General features: G+C 30.8%; 1 pseudogene; it reads right to left on the bottom strand.

Annotated features, from left to right (window-relative positions):
* Nucleotides 1-3,644: 3,644 nt before the first annotated feature.
* LOC115874473 overlaps nucleotides 3,645-8,971 on the bottom strand; it is a 6,461-nt pseudogene continuing 1,134 nt past the window's right edge.

Raw genomic sequence — 8,971 nt, 5'->3', positions numbered from 1 at the left:
TGCCATTTTATTTTGCAAAATTTCAAAGTTACATATATACTTGATTATTTTGGACTTAATTGAAAAACGGTAAAAGAGAAACTGTTTCTTTGACCATACAGTCTCTACCCACCCCCTAAAATAATTTGGACTTATTTCTGGGACACAACTTGTATATAACGTAATATAGATTTATAGAGAATCGACAATCTCCTCTACTAAAAACGAACAAAAACCACTTATTTAAACAATTGATGGTAACATTGGTGTATGTCAACGAAGACATCTGTCCAGTAATCTGCAGTTAAGTTAAGTATACCGGAAGCATGCAAGACATGACAACGTTGGAAATTTTCAATTTTCTAGAATTAAAAGTGAAATGTCATAATTCTAATGTTCCTTCTTTATTTTAAACCGTTCATAACCGACCAAGTTTTGGCATTTTTTTTATGCAAAACGAATTTGAAATCAAGACTAATACCAACGAAATAATAATATGGTACGGGCATGTCCAAAGAATGCCAGAAATAAGAATCCCAAAGCAAATTCTGAACTGAAAACCCAAGAGAAGAAGAAACTGGTAATATATATATATATATAGTTATATATATATATATATATATATATATATATATATATATATATATATATATATATATATATATATATATATATATATATAGTATATATATATATATATATATATATATATATATATATATATATATATATATATATGGGATTTCATTAGTATAATAATATATATATGGGATTAATATAATATGTAATTTGGATTTCTCATGTCCTGTTCGATGTATAAACAAGACGAATTTTTAACTTCCAGGGGTTCCAGGGGTTTTTACCAGGGGTTCCATACGTCCATAATCTTAAAGGAATAATAAATTATGCCTTTTATATATTATAGTTTTTCTCTCACACATTGGTTGAACATACTTCTCAAGGCCGTCACCATAGCCTACGAATGTTCCTTCAAAAAAATTAAACGCTAGTTTTAATGGCACTTTCTATACGCTCATTAACTTATGTAAAACACAAACGTAATATGCTAAATAGACGGTGTTATTGAATAAACATTATAGGTATTATGGGCAGTGAAAAAAGTCACACACAGTACACTGTCGCATTGTAATTCCGCGGTGTTACATGACTATATTGTTAATTGTATAGTTAATTATACAGTTGGCTTTTTGTCTCCCTTATATGCCATACAGGGTGGACTAGAATTGATTTATTAAAATTTAATGAATGTTTTTTTAAGACTATTAAGAACATTTACCTTCAGGTTCTGTCTATGATCTATGATGAACAGTAGATGGAAAACTTTATGCATTTGCAGAAGAGCCAGGAAAACTTGGTCCAAATACGACCTTAAGAAATCGGGAAAGCTCATAAAGTCCCGTAAGGATATAGCCAGGTTAACAGCGGTATTTAGGGTGTCCCAGTGTGAGCGTGCATTAGAAGTTTCTAGAAAACTACAACATCTAGACCGGAGATTTTTTGCATATCATTGATTTACGACGTGATCTATCGATTAAAAATATTTTTACGTGTGTCACATAATTGATCATCAGTCACATAATTGACTAATGATCAATTATGTGACACACTTATTTTATCTTTATTTGATTACGGCGATGTTGTTTATGGTACATCCATAAACGCTAGATTCTCTAAAAAAATCCAAATACTTCAAAACTCGTGTCTATGGTTTTCTTTTAACATTCCTTTTAGAGATCTATTTTATCCATGACTAACAGACGACAATTTCATTTAATGACGTTCATTTATCGAATTTTAACTACAGAGCAGCTTCCCTATTTGTTCTCATTATTTCACTAAGTTGACCATGCTCATTCGACTAGGCAAGTGCATTATTTTAAAATTCCTCAACACCGAACAGCTAACTTCCAAAAATCTTTCAGTTTCATAGCGCCACATTTGTGGAATATTTCTATTAACTTTAAATTTCAATCCTTTACAGATTATAAAAAACAAATTAAAAATCATTTACTAAATTCGTGAAAATTGTAATATCTTTGACTGATTTGTGAGCTTCTTGTTCTTCGGATATGTCCGTCATTGGTTGCTGTTCCGGATTTTACACTGTTTCTCTCTGCTTATCTCCGCTCATCCCTGATAAAATTATATTTTATCTTTTTTGTTTATTTATCTAATTTCTGTTTATTTTTGTAATGTAATTTATTTCTATTTTGTTTTTGGGGTCTCACCACTCTGCACTTTGTGTCTTTGTATCGGTTTTTTAATCGCGGTGCGATCCCTTTAGACACACATTTATTAGGAATAGTAAAATTATTAATCTGTAAAACGTAATGGGGTCTAATAAAAAAAATTGAATTTGAAAAAGAAAAGACTATGGAGAAAATCTAAACCTATTTTTATATTCAAGCATTAGACCGGAATCGACGTCATGATGCGCAATTTTTTGACAGGTTTTTTGACATTTCACTTGACACATTTGAATTTGACGCGAATTTTTGCGGATTTGTTGGACTTTTCTGAGTTTATTTTACGTCATTTATTGCTGACAAATAATTGGTTTTATGCGGAGTATACAAATCTGGAAAGATATTGTGTCAGGACTTGAATAATTGTAAAGCTGTAAAGGGATTTCAAAAATAATTACTTGTGCAGCGTGCTATGCAAAAAATGTGATAAAAAATGTAAAATAATGGAACAGCTTTTTTCTAGGAAGTTACCGGGTGAGTCTTAAATAAGTTCAAAAATTTTCAGGGCTGGTAGATCTCGATAAAAGAAACATATTTTCTCTTTAGCGTTTTTCAAATAATTCCAAAATAACAGAGTTATTTTACTTTGAAAAATAAAAAAATATATTTTTGGCTTCAATTTTGAGAAGCAGTGGATTTTTTGGGTTTCTTGGTTGTCTTATTATCAGAATATTATGTTTTTAACTAATAATCCAAAAATTTTTTGGCAAAAAATATTATAAACGATTTTTCTAGGGTCGAAATATACTACTCCTAAAAATATTTGCACTTAATTAAGACTCACCCTGTATATATAATATTTTATTGAATTTTATTATTAACCTTAAGTATGACTTTGAACATAATATCCTGTACATAAATTCATTAATTTAAAATAAAACATAAAAATTATTGGTAGTAGCCTAGAAACATGTTGAAATATATTAAATCGGAGTGTTTTTTTTAAATTTAAATCACCCTGTATAATCTAATTCAATTAACATTAAAGAAAAAACAACTTCAAGGGAAAATAAAACAAGAAAAGTTTTTTTTTATCAAATTTTATATATTTATTTTCTACACTACACGTAACATAATATTATAACAAAAACAATATTAACAAAAATAAATATTAATTTTTAAAGCCTAAATTCATTAATTTTACATTTCTTATTTTCTTTATAAGAAAAATTTCACACATTTTTTTATTCCATTCAGTCACAAGGCCTCTCAAATGGTAAGAAAATATATTTTTTTATTTTTTTAGTAACCAAGCTTCTTTAAAGCTTTTAGATCCACATCTTTGTAGTAATCTTCACTATAAAACAAGAAAATAGTTTTATATAGGGTGATTCACGACGGATGGTACTTTAGACGTTTATGGAGATAGGATTTTTTGGAAAATTTGGATTTTTACAAAAAGGCACCTGCTCCATCTATCTAAAATGTAAGAGAAAATCCAAATTTTTTCTAGTTCTCCATTAGCATCTAACCTACCATGTGCTATGAATCATTTTGTATATTTATATCACATATATTTTTAAAGAAAAAGTGTTACGTTAGCACCAGATAGTGTTAGAGTATTATTACAAGATTTTTCATGCCAACATACAGAATTATTGTGTCTTAAAAATACCCCAGAAAATGAGAAACATGCTGTATGTGCCTGATTTTTTTTATATATGTGGCTGTTAACTGTACATAAGAGGGTGCAATAATGCAAGGATAAATGAAGGAATTGAGGGATATGAAATAAAAGATTTTTAAATTTTTGTATAAGTATATTTTTATTTATTTTTCTAGTTTTATATAAAAAAAAATCTTAATTTTGTACCGATTTTTTCCGGAATATAAAAATATAAATCAACAAAGATTCGCTTTGTCACCTTAGAGACTGTCAAACAATATTCTAAAACTCAAACAAAGAAAAAAATTAAATAAAAATCAAAAAAAGAGTCGAATTTTTTTTGACAGTCCCTCAAAAACGTGTCTTTTTTCAGTTAAATTAAATTAAAAAAAATAACACGCCGTCTTTTTTCGATATTCTACACGTAAAAATACCGAACCACGCCACTGAAAGATGTTCGAAGAAAAAAGTAGGGGAAATGAAGGTAAAAAAGAACTAGGGAAGAAGTCTGTGGTAACGTGTCATGTTTTTAGCACTGTGCGCAGCTTCCTGACGCATCGACGGTTTAGTTGGAAGGCTCAGGTGCGTTACGAGACGCAGGGGCGGGCCTAGGGGCTTTTTAGGGCGGAAGTGGCTCTGCTGGCGCTACTGGATTGAAGTCCGGCCAAAAGTTCGCTCTTGCGGATGCTCTTCAAGTCCAAGTCGCCATAGTAGTCCTCGCTGAAAGAGTTTTCGTTTGTTTTGTTGGATTTTTTCGACTAGAGTAGGTTTTGGGGTGGTTTTTTGGGGGGAGTGCGGTGTTGATTTGTGATTATTTTAGTCACAGAGAAGAGAAGAAGAAGTTAAATTGTGAAGTTAGAGGTTAATATTAGTGTAACCAGTACGAAAAATAGATTTAGCTGTATGAAAAGGATAAAAATAAAATGTAAAATACAGGAAAATTAATAAAAGTTGGCGTGAAAAAAGTAACCGTGGCAACATACATTTTTCAAATATTTATAACTTCTATTAATATTTTCCTGTATGTACTATTCTGAAGTACTTCCAAATATACACAGAGAAGAAAGTATTTACTCAGTTACTAGGTACTGCTTACACTACTTAACATACTATTACATAGATAGAAAGTTCAGATAATTTAAATTTGTTAATTTATTTAGAAGAATTTTTGTGCATAACAAGTAAAAATTATTAGTTTTTTTAATAAAAAAAGGTGTGAAGATCCACAGGATAAATTATTATTAAAAAAATGATGAAACTTACCATCCGGGGACATCTTCTGGGTCTTCACAGTTACCAGTACCATCGGCGTCACCGATTTTGAACACTGTACCAATTGGGCAACCGTATTCCCGGGCTTGTCCTAAACAAAACGTCATAGTTGTCAAAAATCAAACTCTTAATCAATTACAAAATTACTAGAGTATACAGGGTGATCCGAACTGTATTCCGGAATTTGGAGAAAATCGAAATAAAAATGAAACTTCTACACCCTGTATCTCCGAAATAAAGCATTTTAGGACATACATTTATACGAACTTTTTTACTTATTTTTATCTGCAGAATATGCTGTCGAAGTTTCCGGAATACAGGCCGGACCACCCTGTATATTTTTTTTAACAGTTACCTTAATAAAAATCAAAAAATATTTTCTTTGAAGAATGTACGAGGGTATTTTGAAGAGTTTCTGACCAGACGAATGAAGGAAACATAACAGGATTACGAGGGTTGTCTTATATTTTGCATATAGAGGTTGAAAAAACAGTAGATACATTTTAAACATTATTGTTTTTCGAAGTATCTTGCGGCGCCTACTATGTTTTTATACGCAAAATATAAAAGACAACTCTAGAATACACGAATACAGGGTGAAGTCAAAAACTATCCAGACTCCCCTCAAAGTTTTTGGTCAAAAAAAAACAAATTTTTCCTTACCTTCCAGACAGATGTAGTACTTCCTGCAGTCGTCAGGATGCGCGTGTCTGCTGAACGATCCAGCATTGCTGACTTCGCCTGCTGCGGGACATGTGAAACCTCCTGCTACCTCTGAAACCGGTAAGTATATTGTTGTCAAGACAATGGGAGGGCACTCAATTTTGAATTTGGATATCTGTTTATGTTTTTTGGGTCCACTATGTACAAGAGTAGTTGTTTTGTAGGTGTCTTTGTGGTTGTGATAGATAATATCATGCAAGTGAAGATTGAATAACAGAAAATAAAAATGAAAGTTTTGCTAGTCGATCGCATTGTACAGGGTGTCCCGCTAAGAATAGCTCTCGGCTGTATCTCGGAAAGTATTAGCCGTAGGGGCTGCGGAAAAAAATATTTATAACTAAAGAGGCTATGGGAAATTGCTGGAAATTATTTTCAAGCTTGTAGAACGACCGCTAGGGGGCGCAACTGCATCAAAAAATAATAAAATAGAGTTTTTACACAATTTTGCTTAGAAAAGGTGTACTATAAGTAACAGCTTCATAATCTTCAGTAAATTTTGAATGTTTTTTGTTAGAACCATTTTTTCCTATCTACCAAAATAAAGTGGTGGGGAATGGTTAGATCTGTTTTTATTTGAATATTAATAACTCTGGACTGGATGATCGGAATCCAACAAACGAGGGATCGTTTAAAAGAGCGTTTCTTACTCCATATTGTACCATATAAACAATAATAATAAGCTTTTGAACGTAGACGCTAGGGGGCGTTGTCTTACAATTTAACAAACATTGCGCGTTTTTTCAAAAAAATTAAATGCAATAGTATATGTAATTTTAGCTGACAGTAAAGAGTAGTAAAAGCTCAAAAAGTCAGCGAAAACCGCATCTTGATATCTTCTTTCAAACCGAAGATATATAGAAATACCAAAAAAAAAGCCCTTAATTACCTTATTTTTACAACACGGTATCAGTAGCCCTCTTGATTATACCCATTCTAACCTAAAAATAAGATAGAAACAGTTAGTTTATTTTATAATCGACGATATACCAGAATATCATAATATCAGATGTATTAATATCTAATAATTAAAATATTAATAATAGTGAATTAAATGCTTTTATTATTTGAAGTAGTTGAAGTTGTTGACATTTTGAATAAGCAATCAAAAGATAAAAAACGCTGCTAAGACTATCAAAATGTTGATGTAATAACAATTTGACGTTTATACTATTACGTCAAAAGCAACTTTTTTCCAAAGCCTACCATGACTTCACTGAATCATCGTTTCTTGTTCACTATTATTAATATCTTAATTATTAGATATTAATACATCTGGTATTATGGTATTCTGGTATTTCGTCGATTTTAAAATAAACTAATTGTTCTATCTTATTTTTTTGTTAGAATGGGCCTAATCAAGAGGGCTACTGATACTGTATTGTAAAAATATGGTAATTAAGGGCTTATTTTTTGGTATATATTATAATTTTGCTAATATCTTCGGTTTGAAAGAAGATGTCAAGGTGCGGTTTTCGCTGACTTCTTAAGCTTTTACTACTCTTTACTATCAGCTAAAATAACGCATACTATCGTATTTATTTTTTTTGAAAAAACGCGCTATGTTTGTTAAATTGTAAGAAAGCGCCCCCTAGCGTCTACGTTCAAAACCTTATTATTATTATTTTTATGGTATAATATAGAGTAAGAAACGCTCTTTTAAACGAGCCCTCGTTTGTTGGATTTTGATCGTCCAGTCCGGAGTTATTATCATTTAAATAAATATAGATCTAATCTTCCCCCAATACTTTATTTTAGCAGATAGGGGAAAATGGCTTTAACAAAAAAAATCCAAAATTTACTGAAGATTATGAAGCTATTATTTATAGTACCCATTATCTAGGCAAAACTCTATAAAAAACTATTCTCTTATTTTCCATAGCAGTTGCGCCATTTAGCGGCCGTTTTCCAAACTTGAAAATAATTTCCAGCAATTTCTCAAAGCCTCTTTAGTTATAAATATTTTTTTCCGTAAGCCCTATGGCTAATACTTTACGAGATACAGCCGAGAGCTATTCTTAGTGGGACACCCGGTATATTCGATAAATTTCATGCAATATTTACAAAAAGTCTCTTAATCTGTATAAAGAAAATGTGTTTGTTACCAGAGGTAGAGAGAACTCATAGAAACAAAGTTATATGTAATTTACTTAACTTAAAAATATGTAATTTACTTATAAATCCAAATCTAATAACACTACCAAAAAAGCAAATGTTTTTGACTCATTTACATGCCAATACAATGTGTCAAAAAATATGGTACAAAGAAAAACTAAAAGCATCTATATATTTCACAAATGTAAATAAAATTAATCTCTATATACAGTCAAACTAATATATATGGTAAAAAGATGGAATTTCAGTCTAAAATATATATTTTTTTTTTAATAAAAATCTGTCAACCAAGACACCAAATGTTTCTGTGGACTAATTTCATTCTACATGCCAATTGAATTCATGCCAATAGAGAGTGTGCCAAAAATAAAGGAAAAGTAATGGAATGTATGTAACATATGAAAATATATACATATATGTCAACATCTTTGAGTCGAAAATAAAACCAGTTCAATTGAGGGAATGTAGTGGTATTGGCAGTTAGCGTTTACCGCATTTTAAGACAGGCAGCTTTCACGCTAACGCAGCGTTCTGATTTTTCCGTAATATGCATGTCAGTAGGTATAAATAACGAGGTAGGGATGTAAAAAGCTATCGATATTTTTTTTATATCGATAGATTTTAATGTTTTTATTTTTATTATTTGAACAGAGATAATGATCTCATACGTTCATTCCTCGCTAGTATACATCAGAAAAAATTATCGATACTTAAAAAAAATCGCATCGATATTTTGAAATATCGATATTTTCATACATCCCTAGATGCTGCTAAATCCTGCAATTATCAGCAGGAATCCTTACTCACCCTCGTTTTTGCATTCAGGGACTTGATCAGCCCACATGCATACCCTGGCTTCTCTGTCGTAGGCTAATCCAGGAGAACACTGATACCTATAAATTGTAAAATAATATTTATGTTCTTTAATTATTATTATATTCAATTGAGGATAAATAGCATCTAAGACTCAGTGATTGATTTTAGCAATACGTAACTGAACGAAGTACTGGAG

This window comes from Sitophilus oryzae, unplaced genomic scaffold (genome assembly GCF_002938485.1).
Source record: "Sitophilus oryzae breed Bouriz unplaced genomic scaffold, Soryzae_2.0 scaffold_1018_pilon_pilon, whole genome shotgun sequence".
NCBI lineage: Eukaryota > Metazoa > Arthropoda > Insecta > Coleoptera > Curculionidae > Sitophilus > Sitophilus oryzae.
This window is presented reverse-complemented; position numbering and strand designations above follow the sequence as displayed.